The following is a 20,078-nucleotide window of genomic DNA, read 5'->3' on the forward strand; positions in this document are numbered from 1 at the left end:
CCTGACCTCATTCAGGCTAATGAATTTATTCTCAATCCAATTAGAGGCCACCCACTAACCATAATTCATCAGTCTAAACACTACTGAAATGATAATTACTAATCTCTCCCATTTTGGGCTTTTCCAGTCTTTACTACTCTTCAAAACAGATAAAAATGTTTTTACACATAAAAAGTTCATTTTGTGCATAACTCTTCTAACATGTTTATCAGAGGTGTTTTGACTGTTAGGAATACAAAAAGTGCTTTAAATTACCTGATGAAGTTTTGTCAATTATGCAAATCAACAACTTGTTACATTAATGCCACATTGAATCTCTTTGGTAAATGTCTAACCAAGTCCAAGAATTGCTACTTTATTTAACTCAAGCTATTTTTGTGGGGGAACATGCTGGCATGTGCTGTTGAGAAGGCCATTTTTCTAATAAATATAATTTACCAATATAACAAAATCAACACCATTTGCTGATGAAATACACCATTGACTGATAAAACATAGATATATGTGAGTTGTATTCCTCTCTCAACATTTTTCTGAACTGCAACTCTTACCACTTTTCCAGGGTCTGATGTAGGCTATGTCATATCATAGCTGACAGTACTGGAGAAAGAGCAGAATGGCAGAAGAAGAAAAAATACGCATGGTAGTTTATTACTTATTTGTTTGAGACATTATATTGCTAACTGGAAAACTCTTAAGCCATTCCCACCAATTCCTTCTGGATCATAGAATTAATTGAATATGATTTCTTAGTGGGCATCTCTCTGTAGCTTATGTCATATGTCAAATTAATTGGTTCTTTTCTAACAGACTCTAAGAGAGCCCCCAGTGATCCTTGTCTGTTGGCATTCACCCCTTTGTGTAATCCCCTCCACTTGTGCTAACCAATAGAATACTTCTATTCTATTGGTTACTTACAATCTATTGGATGCCACTTCTGTGATTACATTACATTAGATTGTAACTTCTGGCTTTCTAGACCTCCTGGCTTTTATAAAACAAGCTACCATGTCCTGAACTGCCTATGGAGAAGGCCATGTGGCAGGGAACAGGTGACAGCCAGCAAAGAACTATGGTTTTCAGGAAAACAGCCTACAAGAACATGAATTTTGCCAATAACCGCAAGTCCAGAAGAGTTGCTCCTTGACAGTTGAGCTTTCAAATGAGACTCGAGCCCTGGCTGACCCTGTGATTGCAGCCTTGTGAGGGATCATGAAACAAAGGACTCAGTTATATTGTGCATGGATTTCTGACCCACAGAAACTGTGAGATAAGAAATGTGTTGTTTTAACAAGCTATGATGGAAAAAATAAAAATCGTTTAAAAAAAAAGGAATGTTGTTTTAAGCCATCAAGTTCATGGTAGTTGTCTATGCAGCAATAGATAACATGCTACTCAGTAACTCAGATTTCAATAAGAGTATAGTCAAAGTGTGACAGAATGGCCACCATTAACAAGTCAACAAATAAATGCTGGAGAGGATGTGGAGAAAAGAGTACCTCCCTACACTGTTGCTGGGAATGTAAATTGGTACAACCACTATGGAATAAAGTATGGCGGTATCTCAGAAAACTAACTAGAGAACTACCATATGACCCAGCAATCCCACTCTTGGGCATATATCCGAAAAAAACTTTCATTGAAAAAGATACATGCACCGGCTTGTTCATTGCATTAGTATTCACAATAGCCAAGACATGGAAACAACCTAAATGTCCATTGACAGATGATTGGATTAAGAAGATGTGATATATATACACAATGGAATACTACTCAGCCATAAAAATAATGAAATAATGCCATTTGCAGTGACATGGATGGAACTAGAGACTCTCATACTGAGCAAAGTAAGTCAAGACAGAAAGGCAAATACCACATGATATCACTTATATCTGGAATCTAATATATGGCACAAATGAACCTTTCCACAGAAAAGAAACTCATGGATTTGGAGAAGAGACTTGTGGTTGCCAAGGGGGAGGGGGAGGGAGTGGGATGGACTGGGAGTCTGAGGTTAATAGATGCAGACTATTGCCTTTGGAGTAGATAAGCAATGAGATTCTGCTGTGCAGCACAGGGAATATATCTAGTCACTTATGATGGAACATGATGGAGGATAATGTGAGAAAAAGAATATATATATATGTGTGTGTGTGTGTGACTGGGTCACTTTGCTGTACAGTAGAAATTGACAGAACACTAAACCAACTATAATAGAAAAAATAAAAATCATTTTAAAAATATTTAGGAGTTCCCGTTGTGGCTCAGCAGTCAATGAACCTGACTAGGAACCATGAGGTTGTGAGTTCGATCCCTGGCCTCACTCAGTGGGTTAAGGGATCCTGCATTGCTGTGGCTGTGGTGTAGGCTGGCAGCTACGTTCCGATTCGACCCCTAGCCTGGGAACCTCCATATGCCATGGGTTCGACTCTAAAAAAAAAGCAAAAAAAAAATTTAAAAAAAGAATTATGGGGAGTTCTTGTCGTGGCTCAGTGATTAACGAATCCGACTAGGAACCATGAGGTTGCAAGTTCAATCCCTGGCCTTGCTCAGTGGGTTAAGGATCTGGCATTGCCGTGAGCTGTGGTGTAGGTCGCAGATGAGGCTCCGAGTGTCGCTGTGGCTCTGGTGTAGGCTGGCAGCTACAGCTCCGATTGGACCCCTAGCCTGGGAACTTCCATATGCCGCGGGATTCTTATAGGCAATTTTTCCCTTTCTTGCTTTTTTGTCTTTTGGGGCTGTATCCGCAGCATGTGAAAGTTCCCAGGCTACACGTCAAATCAGAGCGTAGCTGCCTGCCTACGTTATAGCCACAGCAACACCAGATCTGAGCCTCCTCTACAAACTACACCTCAGCTCATGGCAACACCGAATCCTTAACCCACTGAGCAGGGCCAGAGATAGAACCTGCATCCTCATGGATACTAGTCAGATTCATCACTGCTGAGCCATGATGGGAACTCTTCAATTTCTTTTTTTTTAAATTGAAATATAATTGACATAAAAGAGCAATTCTTTTTTGCCATAAGAAAAAATACGCATATTTTGTTAAGAAATTAAACCCTTTGTGTATTTTGAAACTTTGTCGAGAGTTAAATGTTATTATTTGAGTATAATAATTTGTACATTTTTGTAATATTATCAAACTTCATAAAATAATATTATAATATTAGATTCTAGAGAATAGGGATATGTAAGCAGTGAAATGACTCTCTTTGGGTCACAAATCAAGTTCTGTTTTTCTTAGTAGCAAGTGAATTCACTTCATTTTTGTTTTCTTGTGGTTTTTTTTTGTTTGTTTGTTTTTTTGTTTTTTTTTTGGCTACACCCATGGTGTGTGGAAGTTCCCAGGCCAGGGACTGAACCCCCACCACAGCAATGACCTATTCCACTGCAGCAACAAGCCAGATCCTTAACCCGGTGCACCAGGAGGGAACTTCTGAACTCTCTTCCTAATGAAAGACTAGACAGTATTACAGTTCTACAATTCTGCTCTTCTCTCAGTAATCAAACAGTCTTGTCTTCGGTTATGTGAGAAACTGGAGTTGTGGCACCATTCTCTCCATTAGCAGTTTGTCATCATTCTTCAATAATCTAATTAAACTGGACAAAGAAAGCAATTTTTGTACATAATGCATAAATAAAAAATAATACAGGAGTTCCTGTTGTGGCACAGTGGTTAACGAATCTGACTAGGAACCATGAGGTTGCGGGTTTGATCCCTGGACTTTCTCAGTGGGTTAAGGATCTGGCATTGCCGTCAGGTTACAGACACGGCTCGGATCCCTCACTGCTGTGGCTCTGGCGTAGGACAGTGGCTACAGCTCCAAGTAGACCCCTAGCCTGGGAATCTCCATATGCCACAGGAGCGGCCCTAGAAAAGGCAAAAAGACAAATAATAATAATAATACAAACAAGAATTTTCCAATGACACTCCAAATCACAGGTAACTACATAGTTGTAAATCGGGTCAGCTGATGAAAGATGATTCAGTACACATGAACCATTCAACTAGTCATAGTCACACATGTACAGTTATTTACACTCCAGGAAAAATATAATACATAGTGCTTATGAAGTCATTAGAAGCAACCCAAGGCAACGCTGCAGAGAATTCTGCAGTATTTACTCCTAAAACTATCTTCACAGAACCACTATTCGATCACAATCTATACAATTTTTATTGTTTACTGAATCATACGTTTGAAAGATTCTGAAGCATTTCCTTATGCATTATACTGTTCAGGTTTTAGAACAGCCATGAAGTTGGCAGCGAAGTTTTTATTAATACCATTTCTAGATAAGGAAATGCAGAGTCAGAAATGTTAGTTTGTTTCTTTTAGGGAAAATTTTTGAAAGTAAAATGGAAATACAGGAAATAAAGGTTATAAGAGCATTACCTTTAAGGAATATTGTCGAAAGCACCATCTCTGCAGGAAGAAATCTAAATTCCTATGCTTAATTCAGTAGGCATTTTCCACCTTTGACTTTATTTAGGCTTCATTAGCTTTAGTTATTTAGTATTTAGTATTTAGTAATGTATTTCAGAAATCCATAAACATGTTTAATGGCCTTCTCTGAACTGCATTGAAATTACATTTTAATTTATATTGTATTCACATTTTCATTAAAATATTGTTTGTATCCCAATTATAATAGTTTATGATCCCCTTTGCCGTTTGTAAGTCCATCGATCCTTAAAATTATATCTCGAGTGGTACTTCTTCCATAAAGCCTCCTCTGACAATTTCATCAAGTATTGATCTTCACCTTCCTTAACAGTTGTTAACTTTTATTTAACAGAGCATGAATTTAAGGTGCAATTTGATTACATTCATTTTATATATTTAAATTAGCTAAGCTAGCCTGTTTCTGGTCTCTCTTGTACAACCTGCTTTCAGTAGTGCCATAACACAGGCAGGTTTATTTAAAATGAAGCCCAATATTATTTCTATATGCATTCATAGCACTTTATCCTAAATTTTCTCCAACCTCAAACATTATTACATAATGCCTTTTACTGTTTTCTAATTATGTCTGCTCTTACACAAGACTATTGTATTTGAGGAGATGACAATTTATATCCTCCACACATAGGCCAGTGCTAGGCACATTGTAGGGGCTTGGGAATTACTCACTGGTTAGCTATCATATCCAAAATTCTCCAATAAAAGAGTACAAATCTAGCTGAAAACACTTATCTGCTTTCACTAAAATGGGGAAAGGAAATACAAAAATTATAAATCCACACAGACAAAGATAATAACCAACAAGTGATGTCAAGATCTTAGAAGATAGAAAGTAGATGGTAGCATTACCTGGTGGCTCATCAGGTTAAGGATCCAGTGTTGTCACTGCTGTGTCTCAAGTCACTGCTATGACACAGGTTCAATCCCTGTCCCAGGAACTTCCGAATGTCATGGGTGTGGGAAAGAAAGAAAGAAAGAAAGAAAGAAAGAAAGAAAGGTAGGTAGATAGATTAAAAATAAATAAATAAATTGGCTAATAAAATTTTTAATTAAAAAAATTTTTATAAAAAGTAGATTAGGGAGTTCCCTTGCAGCATAGCAGGGAAAGGATCCAGTATTGTCATTGCAGTGGCTTGGATCACCGCTGTGATGTGGGTTTGATCCCTGACCTGGGAACTTCCACATGCTGTGAGAGTGGTCCAAAAAAAAGGGAATATGGAAGAGCACCAACAGACCCAGGAGAGCAGGGGCACAGCTAAGTGCCTGCTGAGAAGCTTATTGTACTGGCAGAGCCTAAGAGACTTTGTGGCTTCAGGAACATTGGAAGGTGAGAGTTAGGTATGGAGCTGAAAATAAAAGGATTTGTTGAAAGCCTGCCAACAAACTGAAAATCCCTAGTTTTACTCATAACTCATGCGATTAGGCCATCACTCTTTATCCTCTACCATCCCCTTGAAGAATACCAAACAATTTTGTCAGAAGAAAAATCAACAATAGAGACTCCAGAGTCAGAAAGACCAGACCACAGTGAAGGGGGATGGACTTGGAATGGAAACAGCAGCAATGCTCCAGAGTTAGTTTGTACCAGGTCACAGGAACTATTAAATTTTAGGAATTTTGTAAACCAGTTGTCAGACACAGTCATTTAAAAAAATTAAATTAAAAAAATTAAAAAATTAAATTATATAAGCCTACAACTAAATAAATTGTATCACAAACAGACATAATGGAGTTCCCGTTGTAGCCTAGTGGGTTAAGAAATTGACTAGCATCCACTGGGGTGCAGGTTAGATCCCTGGCCTCACTCAGTGGGTTAAGGACCTGGTGTTGCTTCAAGCTTCAATGTTGTCACAGATGTGGCTCAGATCCAGAGTTGCTGTGACTGTGGCACAGGCCAACAGTTGTAGCTCAGATTTGACCCCTAGCCTGGGAATTTCCATATGCTTCAGTTGTGGCCCAAAAAAAAAAAAAAAAAAAAATATATATATATATATATATATATATATATATATATATATATATACACACACACATATATACAGACATAATATATACTCAAAGGCCATAACTTCCCAATTATTTTGACTGTATTTTTTATGCTCTTGAGATTATTTACACCTATTGTATCTGCATGGTAGAAATACTACATAATGATGAGCTACTGTGTGTCTTCCCACCTCTGCATTCAGTGACATCATGTTAGTAGCCTGAAACTGGACAAGGTCAGAATATTTATACCACAAATATTGGTGGTTACAAATAAGGGCCTTTTTTTTTCTTTCAAAGAGTTAGTTGCTAATATTTACCAATACATCACAGAGAAGTCTTAAGCAAAAGTCAAGGAGTGACTTGTGGGATGCATAATCGCTTGTACCATCCCTATTCCTACTCCTAGATACCTGCTTGCAGGCATCTATGAACCTCTCTGAGGAGTCTTATTTGGAGAAATTTAAATCCTAAAAGAAAATATCTGTAGATATTGCTCTTTTGGAGTTTCCAAAGAAAGAGCTTACTTGCTACCCAACCACACTACTAGGAAGTCCACTCACATACATAAAGCTCCCAATCAACTTTCTAAGACCTTTTGCAAATATAAAAAGACAACTTTATATCACTCAATAGCTGAAGAAAGCCTCCAACCTAAAAAACAACAAATAAAACAGTAACTCAAAAGAAACAGAAACAAAGCCGGTAGAAGAAGAAAACTTTTCAAAACAATAATTATCAGTCTCAGATTTAAAAGAGAATATGAAATAAGACAAGATGTACTTCTTAAGAACTATCAAAGAAAAGGTCTTGGAAATTAAACATCTAAGAGCTGAAATAAACAATTCAGTGTAATGGTTGAAAGCTAAGACTGAGGAAATCTCCCAGATAATTAGAACAGTGAGGGGGAAAAAAAGGGGATCAGGGAGGGGGGAGGAGTAAGGAGAAAAAAAGATAGGAAAATTAATCCACAAGCTCCAACCAAACTAATAGGAGTTCCAAAAGTAGACTAGAGAACAAATGAAAGGGAAAAACTTACCAATGAACCATGCTTCAGTTAGAAGTCATTTGGCTGAAAGTGACAAAAGAGACAAGAAAAAAATGGCAAAAGTATTAAAAGTGTTTATCTCATAAAACATGAGTTCTGGAGGTAGGCTGTTCCAGGTTTGGGGCTTTGACTCAATCAGCTCTGCCATTTCTCAGTATTTTGATATTTTGTCCTTAGGGTTTGTCCCCTCTTGACAGCAGGACAGCTTTCACAATTTTAAAGCGACAGTATGCCCTTTCACAGTCACACCCAAGCAGGGAAAAAGAGATAAGACGATGCGCTCTTCCCATGACTCACATCAGTAAATAAAACCATCCCCTGAAACTCCCCCTCCCCCAAGCAGACTTCTTTTATTTCACTAACCAAAAAAGCATCACCATGGCCACCATTAGTTATAAGTTAAAGTGAAAAAAAAAAAAGAATAGCAACAACAACAACAACAACAAAGACAAAAGACAAAAAAAAAAAAAAAAAAAAAAAAAAAAAGGAGTTCCCGTCGTGGCGCAGTGGTTAACAAATCCAACTAGGAACCATGAGGTTGCGGGTTCGGTCCCTGCCCTTGCTCAGAGGGTTAACGATCCGGCGTTGCCGTGAGCTGTGGTGTAGGTTGCAGACGCGGCTCGGATCCCTCGTTGCTGTGGGTCTGGTGTAGGCCGGTGGCTACAGCTCCGATTCAACCCCTAGCCTGGGAATCTCCATATGCCGCGAGAGCCACCCAAGAAATGGCAAAAAGACAAAAAAAAAAAAGTGGGAAATTTAATCTAAGCTTCACCACTACTTAATAGGGTGACTTTGGGAAAATCCTCAAGAAATAGCAACAACAACAACAACAACAAAAAAGACAAAAGACAAAAAAAAAAAAAAAAGTATCTGGCAAATGGGAATGAGATGGCATGACTGACTTTAACATTCATTGTGCATCTGTGCTCTGGGACTGGGCACATTGATGTCTGAATAAAATCAGAATTCTGTCAGCAAGGAACATGGGAAGAATAGCTTGTTGACCAGGCAGCTAAGAGTGTCTTCTCTAACAATGCAAGGCAAATGTCAAGAACTGAAGGACACAGATCTCCAGAGTGAAATGGCATATCAAAGGCTAACTACAGTGAAAACATCCAAAAACCAACACAAAGACATCTTCGAAACACTTCGTAAAGGTTTATGCAAAGGTTCGGAAATTAGAACAACACTACACTTTTCAACAGAAATAAACTAGAAGAAAATGAAGCAGTGCCTTCAAAACTGTTAGACAAAAGCCATTTTCAAGCTGGTATTGTGTACCCAACTAAATCATCACTTTTTTGGATATTCAAGGCCTCAGAAAGTTTATTTCCCATGTATCAGTCCTTAGGAAGCTCCTAGAGTTATGTGCTTAAGCAAAGCAAAGGGGTAAACCAAGAAAGTCATAGGATTCCAGAAATATTGAATAGCAGGCCTAGACAAATTAAACAGGGCCCAAGAAGGAGTTTCCAGGAAGAAACTGAATTTATAGAGTATCTGATGTGTTCAACAGTCTTCCTGGGAAGAAATAGCAAAAATCACACCCCAAAGAACAAAGAAATAAGAAAATGAAATAATAACAAACTTGTGGAAAAATAAAAAGCTATATCAGGGAGTTAGTGATCCCAAGTTGTCTCTGCAGTGCTGTGTTCAATGCCTGGCCCCGTCAGCAGGTTAAGAATCCTGCATTGCTGGCAGGTGTGGCATAGGTTGCAGCGGCAGCTCAAATTCAATCATTGGTCCTGGAACTTTCATATTCCATGGGTATGGCCAGAAAAGAAAAAAAAATTGTGTCTGCAAGAAAATATGCTAAGGAAACACTATGGTATGTGTAATACCATATTATTAAAATAATGTGCCACAATAAGTCAGGAGTTTTTTGGCCACACCCACGGCATGTGGAAGTTCCCAGGCCAGGGATCAAACCCATGCACAGCAGCGACCCAAGCTGCTTCAGTGACAACACAGGATCCTTAACCAATTGTGCCACAAGAGAACTCCAATAAGTCAGTTTTTAATGCTGATGAATCAAAAATATATGGATATTATTTAGCTACACAAAAGCAAATACTACAAGAAATAGTTGTTAATGAACATTCCTGAAGAAGATACTATGAGAAAATACAGAAGTAGGAAAGTTCAAGGAGTATTCAAAGAACAAGTAGCCCAGCTTATTTACCATAAGGAATAAACCATAAGGAGATACCATAAGGAATCTGTAAAGGAAAAGTGGGAGATAAAACTGAAGTGACAGATTGGGGTCATACTGTGGCAGTTCCAAATGCCAGGCTGAGGATTCTGTATTTAAACAGTACTGAGCCTTAAGTAAGGGAGTGACATAATGATAGCTGAGCTCCAAGTAAGATTGATCTGGCAGTAATATGTAGGATTAATTAAAGTAACAAAAACCTAGAGAACATGATACTTAGTAGGTTGTATTTCATAGTCCCAGTAAGAGTTTTCAAGTGTCTAAAATAATGGTGGCAATGAGAATGGAAAAAAATGACATTACCCTAAAAGATATCTGAAAACAACATTGTAAGGAATTGTTTACTAAATGGGTATAGGAGGAAGCTAGGGTAGAGTTAAAAATAACTACAAGGATTTGAATCAGCATAAAGAAAAAGACCATAGAGCTGTGGAAACTAATAATGGCATTTGTTCAGGACAGAAACCAAGTTTAGGGTAAAGACTGATTCAACAAATATCCACACCACATGCCGAGCACTAATGTAGGCAACAGGGAAACAGCAGTGAGTAAAACATAAAAAAGTTCCTACCCTTGTGTAGAGTTCCCATCATGGCACAGCAGAAACAAATCCGACTAGGAATTATGAGGTTGCAGGTTCAATCTCTGGCCTCGATCAGTGGGTTAAGGATCCAGGGTTGCCGTGAGCTGTGAGCTGTAGGTTGCAGACAAGGCTCGAATCTGGCATTGCTGTGGCTCTGGTGTAAGTTGGCAGCAAAAGCTCTGATTTGACCCCTAACCTGGGAACCTCCATATGGTGTGGGCCTAAAAAGACCAGAGAAAAAAAGAAGAAAGAAAAAAAAGTTCCTACCATTGTGGAGCTTACGTTTTGGTGGGGGAAGACACAGATAAAACCAGTAAGTGCTGTGATGACTAGAGGTCCAATGAGAAATCCAAAGCAGAAATGTTAAACTGGGAGTTTGAGATGATTAATTTGCATCTATAGATGAGTTTGGGGAGTTCCTATTGTGGCTTAGCAGGTTACGAACCCAACTAGGATCCATGAGAATATGGATTCCATTCCTGGCCTCACTCAGTGGGTTAAGGATCCGGCACTGCAGTGAGCTGTGGTGTAGGGTTGCAGATGCGGCTTGGATCCGGATTGCGTAGGCCCACAGCTGCAGCTCCGATTCAACCCCTAACCTGGGAACTTCCATATGTCGTAGGTGCAGCCCTAAAAAGCAAATAAAATAAAACAAATGCATTTGAGATAAATCTGGGATATCCAGATGAAGATGCCCAGATGACCAGAACTCAAGGAAGAGCTGGAGATGTGAAACAGAGATTTTAGACTTAGAAACAAGACAGCCAGGCATGTGGTGGATGGGTCAGCTTACTGTTCACGGTGGTATCTCCTTGATGTAGTCACTACATTCCCCAGTTTATACTGCTCTAGTTTTGCAGGTTGAAAAAAAATTCTATTTTGTCAGTGTCTCCAGAGATGACAATTTGGGACAACTAACTCATGCCAAAACAAACAAACAAACAAACAAAACCAAAAAAGGCTGATGTAAAGTCAGAAATGTAATCTTAATTTTTTTTTGAATGATTGACTGACAGATTGATTGATTGATTGTCTTTTTAGGGCCAAGCAGGCAGCATATGGAGGTTCCCAGGCTAGGAGTCAAATCAGAGTTGCAGCTGCCAGCCTACACCACAGCCACAGCCACAGCAATGCCAGGACACCCCTCCCACCCACCGTCTGCAACCTACACCACAGCTCAGGGCAACACCAGATCCTTAATCCACTGAGGGAAGCCAGTAATCCAACCTGCGTCCTCATGATGACAGTCAGATTCGTTTCCACTAAGCCAAGATGGGAACTCCCAGAATATTAAATTTTAAAATGAGAAACAACTGTCTGTTCAACCATAGGTCTCGCATAATTAATACCTGCAGAAAGTGTCTGTAGGTAGATGTCTGACTCCTTTTTGCATATCACAGAATCAGAGTTAGGAGAATTAACAATGTCAAGGCTATGATAGCCTCATGCACTTATTAAATGCTTGCAGAGACACTTGAATAGAGCAGTAATTCTTCTGCCTAGTGATCTGTCCACCATCTTCCCAGGCTGTTCATTAAAATCACTAGGAAGATTTCAATGAATACCAGTGACAAACCCTCACTCCCAGGGATGCCTGAGGCCCATTTTTTTTTTTTTTTAAAGCAAACGCAGTAGATTCAAATGTACATCCGAGATTAAGATCCCTTGGTTTAAAGTAAAGAACACCACACAATATCAACGCTTTTCTAAGTTTTCAAGAAAGAGAAATGAAGTAAGCACTCAAATGGATATGATAATGAAGGCTTCTTAAAATGAGTAAATATTTGAAAAAATAGGAAAAAAGACTATTTCAAGTATTTTTTGTTTTGAATTCTAGTGCCAAATTCTAGAACTTAGATGGATTTTTTCCTTTCATTAAAATGCAGTATAGTAATTATCTTGCTAGGAAAATTATAATGCATGTCCACATTTTGCATAAAATCCTGCTTCTGATTACACAACAGTCCTACAAATAAGAAAGTATAATTTTCAATTTTATACAGATGAATACATGTTTCCTTTGAATGTGTAAAAAGGGTATGTTTCAAAATTCAAGTCTTCAGTAAGCATTCTTTTTTTTTTTTTTTTTTTTTTGTCTTTTTGCCATTTCTTGGGTCGCTCCTGCAGCATATGGAGGTTCCCAGGCTAGGGGTCCAATTGGAGCTGTAGCCACCGGCCTACGCCAGAGCCACAGCAACATGGGATCTGAGCTGCGTCTGCAACCTACACCACAGCTCACAGTAACGCCGGATCCTTAACCCACTGAACAAGGGCAGGGATCGAACCTGCAACCTTATGGTTCCTAGTTGGATTCGTTAACCACTGCGCCACGACGGGAACTCCTTCAGTCAGCATTCTAATAGCCTTTACATGCTTAAATGTCCTTGATTTCTATGTAAAAGGAGATTGTCTTTTCTATAACAGTATTATTCTCTGACTTCAAATCAAAAATTCCCTGTTATATCCACAAGAGACTCCCTAATCAATCAATGCTAATTCCAATATTCTAGCATTTTAAAATTTTATTCACTAAGACATATTGATTCATATCGAACAGGGCTGGCATCCAAAAAGATACATTACTTGAAATTATTATTATATATCCCATTACTGGTTATGATAGAAAAAATAAATGTAATTAATAATAATACAGTGATTATGAGTCAGTTCACAACTTCAATGTGCAAGAAATATAACTTTATTTTTCTACGACTTAGTTTCTATCTCAAACCCTAATTCGGGCATAGTCAGGCCCTGTTTTGTTTGTTTGTTTGTTTTGTCTTTTTGCCTTTTCTAGGGCCGCTCCCATGGCATATGGAGGTTCCTGGGCTAGGGGTCGAATTGGAGCTGTAGCTGCCGGCCTTTGCCAGAGCCACAGGAGCACAGGATCCGAGTTGTGTCTGCAACCTACACCACAGCTCACGGCAGCGCTGGATTCTTAACCCACTGAGCAAGGCCAGGGAACAAACCCGCAACCTCATGGTTCCTAGTCAGATTCATTAACCACAGCGCTAAGATGGAAACTCCCAGTCAGGCTCTGTTCTTGCATGTCTCAAATAGGCATAAGTTATACCCTCTCCTTGGGCCTTTGTCCAAAAAAGAAAGGCCCAAGATCATCAATGTGAGATCCACCAATATCTATTTTTCCATTGCTTCCTTTCTGTCTCTCTTCTTCCAAGGCTCCCTGATAAAGGGCATCTATGAAAAATCCACAGCTAACATCTTACTTCATAGTGACAGAATGCTTTTTCCCTAAAATCATGAGCAAGAAGATGTCCACTCTTGACACTTCTATTCAACATTGTCCTGGAAAATGTAGCCAGTGGGCAAATAGCCAAGCACATGAAATAAAACCATCCAGATTAGAAAAGAAAAAGCAAAACTATCTCTATTTGCAGACAATATGATTTCATACATAGGAAATCCTAACGAATCTACCAAGAATTACTAGAGCTAATAAAACAATTCATAAGGTTGAAGAATACAAAATCAACTGAATTTCTCTTCATTAACAATAAACAACCCCAAAATGATAATCATCAGACAAAAGCAAATCAAAACCACAATGAGATATCATCTTCTACCTGTCAGGATGGCTGTCATCCAAAAGATTACAAATAACAAATTTGAGAAACACTTGTACACCATTGGTGTGAATGTAAAGTGGTGCAGCCACTGTGAAAAACAGGAGGGCCTCAAAAAACTAAAAATAGAACTATCATATGCCCCAGCAATTCCACTCCTGGGTATATATTTGAAGACAACAAAAGCGCTGATTCAAAAAGATACACGCACCCCAATTTCATAGCACCATTATTTACAACAGCAACCTATATGTCATCAACAGATGAATGAATAAAGATGTGCTGTATGTATATGTATACTACTCATCCATAAAAAAATAATGAAAATATTACCATTTGCAAAAAAATGGATAGACCTGGAGGACATTATCCTTAGTAAAGTAAATTACACAGAGAAACACAAATACTGAAGGCCCTCACTTATACATAAATCTACAATAATAACACAAACAAATGAATATAACAAAAAAAGACACAGAGAACAAATTAGTGGTTACCAGTAGGGAGAGAGAAGAAGGGAGGGAAAAAATAAGGGTAGAGGATTAATAACACAAACCACTATGTTCAAAATAAATAAGCTACAAGGATATATTGTACAGGGAATATAGTCAATATTTTATAGCAACTTTTTTTTTTTTCTTGGCTTTTTGCCTTTTCTAGGGCCACTCCTGTGGCATATGGAGGTTCCCAGGCTAGGAGTCTAATCGCAGCTGTAGCTGCCGGCCTATGCCAGAGTCACAGCAACGCGGGATCCGAGCCGCATCTGCAACCTACACCACAACTCACGGCAACGCCAGATCCTTAACCCACTGATCAAGGCCAGTGATCAAACCCGAAACCTCATGGTTCCTAGTCGGATTCGTTAGCCACTGAGCCATGACAGGAACTCCCTTTTTTTTTTTTTTTTAATACTAACTTTAAATGGAGTAGAATCTATAAAAATTTTGAATCACTATGTTGTACACCTGAAACTAGTATAATATTGTAAATAAACTATACCTCAATTTTTAAACCTGAACTCAAAAAGTAAATAAAATTAAAAATTTTTTTAATCAAAAAAGAACCAGAAATAAAATTAAGAAGACAATTTCATTGTCAGTAGCATCACAAAGAATAAAATGTTTAGTAATAAATGTAATGGCAACATTATGAAAACTCTGAGCCAAGTACCAGCCAACCTACTCTATTTGCATGCTAGATGGGCCAGTTCAGTGTTCCACTGGTATGATTACCTAGCAGCAATATTTGTGCCTTCATTTGGAACCACTGACATAAGGCTGCGGGTAGAAGCCTTAACTAATTTTACTCCACAAGCTCTTAATGATACTGCAGAAGCTATTTCCACCCTAAATATGGAACAAAAACAAATAAGAAAAGTAGTGCTACAAAACCAAATGGCCTTAGATATACTCACTGCAGCTCAAGGAGGTACCATGCTATTATTATACAATCTGCATGTTGTGTCTATATTCCTGATTATTCACAGAATGTGTCTGATTCCCTGTGAGATCTCTGGCAGCAGATTCATAAGATGTCTGATCCAGCTCCAGGTTTTGGAGCTGCCCTCTGGAACTGGCTGACCTCCTCCTCCTGGTGGAAATATTTGCTCACCATAGTCATCATTGTGATCGTGATCCTTTTATTTGGACCTCATATAATTAATTGTATTTCTAGCTTCATTACCTTCCAATTAAAAGCTATCGACCTTCAGGAGTTCCCATCATGGTGCAGTGGTTAACGAATCCGACTAGGAACCATGAGGTTGCGGGTTCGGTCCCTGCCCTTGCTCAGTGGGTTAACGATCCGGCGTTGCCGTGAGCTGTGGTGTAGGTTGCAGATATGGCTCGGATCCCGCGTTGCTGTGGCTCTGGCCTAGGCCGGTGGCTACAGCTCCAATTCGACCCCTCGCCTGGGAACCTCCATATGCCGCGAGAGCCGCCCAAGAAATGGCAAAAAGACAAAAAAAAAAAGCTATCAACCTTCAAATGGTGGTAGAAGGGGTACCCAATGTAATGTATCGAAGCCCACTCAATCGTTCCATGAGTGGAGACCTAACTGCTTCCCCTAAATGAGGCCCCTTTTCAGCAGGAAGCAGTCAGAGCAGTCTTTGCCCCTTTCCTCCACCCAACTCCCCTCCCCTCCCACCCAACCCCCACCCCACCCTCCGTTAGAGTCTCCAACTCCAGAGGTGGGATTGAGGCAGAACAGTAACTCAGGTAGTCAGTGTAGGAGCATGGGTTTAGATGCATTCTTTGAAATGACTACTGATTAACATCTGTGGTTTAAGGGCTCCAGGAAGTAACATTCCCATAGGGCTTTTTTACTCTAAGGAGTGTACCTACGCCCAGATGAACCTTAATCTCTAACCCACTGTGACTCAGTCTATGGAAAGAGAAGGGCAAAGAAACCCCGAGACTTGTAGGGCATTTCCACCCCTAAGGCCCCTATTGGACAAGGACTGATATAGTTAACTGGGCAAGGCCAATGGCAGAAAGCCACATCTTTCTGGACCCAACATAGTGGGGCGCAGCGGGGGTGGGGGACAAGGGGAGCACTCTTCTTCCCTCTCCCTGTTGTCCTGGGAGCTGTTTGCTTTCCTGCAATAAAGACTTTGCTTGCTTACAGAAGGGAAGGAAGGAAGGAAGGAAGGAAGGAAGAAAAGAAAACAAAAGGAAAAAAGTTTATACTCTGAAAACTATACAACACTGTGGTGTTGTTCTGCAGTGACAACACCAGATCATTAACCTGTTGCACCACGAGGAAACTCCGAAAATTAATTTTTATACATGATGTGAATTAGAGGGTCCAACTTCATTCTTTTACATTGGGATATCGTGTTGTCTGAGCATCATCTGTTGGAAAGGCTTTTCTTTCCCCTGCTGAATTGCCTTGGCACCAGATGGAATCAACTGACCATAAATGTGAAGGCTTATTTTTTGGACTCAACTCTGCTTCATTGATCTGTATTTGTATCCTCATGCCAGGATCACACTTTCTTGATTACTGTAGCTAGGTAGGACATTTCGAAATTGAGAAGTGTGAGTCCTCCAACTTTGATCTTTTTCAAGATTATTTTAGCTATTCTGGGTCTTTCATATTTCCGAAGGAATTTTAGGACCACTTTGTCAGTTTCTGCCAAGAACCAGATAGAGTTTTGGCAAGAATTGTGTCGAATTTGTAGATTAATTTTGGAATACTGCTTTTCTTAATAATAAGTCTTTGATGTATCAAACTATTGTGTATGATATCGTAATAGTGAATACGTCATTACAAATTTATCAAAACCCATAGAATGTATAACAAAAAGAATGAAACCATGTTAACCACGGGCTTCAGTTTATAAGTATCAGTATTGCTCATCAATAATAACAAATGTACCACACTAATGGAAGAAGTTACATTTTTTCTAAAAACCTAAATGAATTGCTCTAAAAGTTCATTTAGAAATTGGGCAAAAGGAGTTCCCATTGTGGCACAGTGGCTAACGAATCCGACTAGGAACCATGAGGTTGCAGGTTCGGTCCCTGCCTTTGCTCAGTGGGTTAACGATCCGGCGTTGCCGTGACCTGTGGTGTAGGTTGCAGACGCAGCTTGGATCCCACGTTTTGCTGTGGCTCTGGCGTAGGCTGGTGGCTACAGCTCCGATTCGACCCCTAGCCTGGGAACCTCCATATGCCGTGGCAGCGGCCCAAGAAATTAAAAAAAAAAAAAAATTGGGCAAAGGATCTGAATGGACAGTTCTTTTTTTTTTTTTCTTTTTTATTATAGGTGATTTACAATGTTGTATCAATTTCTGCTATAGAGCAAAGTGGCCAAGTATGTATATATATATATATGTATATTCTTTTCCTTACATTATTTTCCATTATGTTCTATCCCAAGAGATGGATATACTACCTTGTGCTATATTGTAGGACCTCATTGCATATCCATCCTAAATGTAATAGTTTGCATCTATTAACCCAAAACTCCCAGTCCTTCCCACCCCCTCCTGCCTCCTCCTTGGCAACCACAAGTCTGTTGTCTATGTCTGTGAATCTGTTTCTGTTTTAGAGATAGGTTCATTTGTACCATATTTTATTTTATTTCATTTTATTTCTTTATTTTTTATTATTTTTTTGCTTTTTAGGGCCGCACCCACAGCCCTAAAGGAGTTTCTCAGGCTAGGGGTCAAATCAGAGCTACCAGCCTACACAACAGCCACAGCAATGCCAGATCCTTAACCCACTGAGTGAAGCCAGGGATCAAACCCACAACCTTGTGGGTCCTAGTTAGATTTGTTTCTGCTGTGCCACAACGGGAACTCTGCGCCATATTTTAGATTGCACATATGAGTGATATCACATGGTATTTGTCTTTCTCTTTCTGACTGATTTCACTTAGTATGAGAATCTCTAGTTGTAACCATGTTGCTTGCTGCAAATGGCATTATTTCATTCTTTTTATGTCTGAGTAGTATTCCACGTATATATACCACATCTTTTTAATCCATCATCTGTTGATGGACATTTAGGTTGTTTCCATGTCTTGGTATTGTGAGTAGTGCTGCAATGAACATAGGGGTGCATGTATCTTTTTGAATTATAGTTTTGTCCAGATATATGCCCAGGAGTGGGATTGCTGGATCATATGTTAGTTCTCTGTTTAGTTTTCTGAGGTACCTCCATATTGTTCTCCATAGTGGTTGTACCAATTTACATTCCCACCAACAGCGAAGGAAGGTTTCCTTTTCTCCACACCCTTTCCAGCATTTGTTATTTGTAGACTTATTAATGACGGCCATTCTGACTGGTGTGAGGTGGGACCTCATTACACTTTTGATTTGCATTTCTCTCATATTTTCATATTGGGCATCTTTTCATGTGCTTACTAGCCATCTGTATGTCTTCCTTGGAGAAATGTGAATGGACAATTCTTCAAAGAAGATAGACAAATGGCCAAAAGCTCATGAAAGGTATTCAATACAATTAGCCATCTGGGAAACACAAATTAAAACCTCTTTGAGATACTGCTTCATACCCAGCAGGATGACAGTAATTGAAAAGACAGATAATAACAAGTATTGGTGAGGATGTGGAAAAATTAGTATCCTCATGTACTGCTGGTGGGAATGTAAAATGGTGCAGTTGCTTTGGAAAAGCCTTTGGCGGCTACTCAAAAGGTTAATCATAGAGTTACCATATATCTCAGCAATTTCATTCCTAGGTATGTACCCAAGAGAACTAAAAACATATGTCCACAAAAAAACTTGCTCATAAATGGTCACAGCAACATTGTTCATAATACCCAAAAAAGAGAGACAACCCAAATGTCCATCAGCAGATGAAAAAGGTAAATAAAATGTTGTATATCCATACAATGTAATATTATTCAACAATAAAAAGAAATGAAGAACTGAAACATGCTACAACATGGGTGAATCTTGAAAACATTATGTCAAGTAAAAGAAGCCAATTATGGAGTTCCCGTAGTGGCTCAGTGGTTAACGAGAAACCATGAGGTTGCAGATTCAGTCCCTGGCCTCTCTCAGTGGGTTAAGGATCCGGCATTGCTGTGAGCTGTGGTGTAGGTTGCAGATGCGGCTTGGATCTGGCGTAGGCCGGTGGCTACAGCTCTGATTAGACCCCTAGCCTGGGAACCTCCATATGCTGCAGGAGCAGCCCCAGAAAAGACACACACACACACAAAAAAAGTCAATCATGAAAAATCACATATGATTCCATTGATGAAATATCTTGAATAGGTAAAACCATAGAAACAGAAAGTAAATTAGTGGTTGCCTAAGTTTGCAGGTGTTTGGATAGAAATTAGGAACATCTGCTAATGATTAGGAGGTTTCTTTGGGGATGAAACTATTCTAAAATTAATTGCATGATGGATGCATTACTCTGTGAATATACTAAAAACCACTGAATTCTACAAATTAAATTGGTAAACTGGCATGTGAATTATATTTCAGTAAAGCTGTTTAAAAAGGGATTGATTAATGATATTTCTGTAAATAAGAATAAAAAGCAATTTAAAGTAAGCAACACTATGTATATTTTACTCTAAAAATTTTCAACACATTTGAATACGCTGGACCAAAAGTCTAAAAATCCAGACCATAATCACCGGTTAACAACAAACTTCACATGAGACATAAAAGAAATCGTTTCACTCCTGTGCTTAAGTTTCTGCCATATATTGAACCTCACTG

The 20,078-nt window shown here is 39.0% G+C and overlaps 1 long non-coding RNA gene across 3 annotated transcripts in view; it reads right to left on the minus strand.

The window, feature by feature from the left end:
- LOC102164814 (uncharacterized) overlaps nt 1–20,078 on the minus strand; it is a 71,256-nt gene that overhangs the window by 141 nt on the left and 51,037 nt on the right. Inside the window, exon 5 of one of the 3 annotated variants that reach the window (XR_014810697.1) lies at nt 5,319–5,407. The exons of the other annotated variants lie outside the window; for them this stretch is intronic. This is a non-coding gene — a long non-coding RNA (uncharacterized LOC102164814). The remainder of the gene's footprint in view (nt 1–5,318; nt 5,408–20,078) is intronic. 3 annotated transcript variants of the gene reach the window in all.

The sequence above is a fragment of the Sus scrofa genome, chromosome 7 (assembly GCF_054392235.1).
Source record: "Sus scrofa isolate SSC_HxYL_T2T_F1_AM1 chromosome 7, Sscrofa_HxYL_maternal_Yorkshire_Landrace_v2.0, whole genome shotgun sequence".
Lineage (NCBI taxonomy): Eukaryota > Metazoa > Chordata > Mammalia > Artiodactyla > Suidae > Sus > Sus scrofa.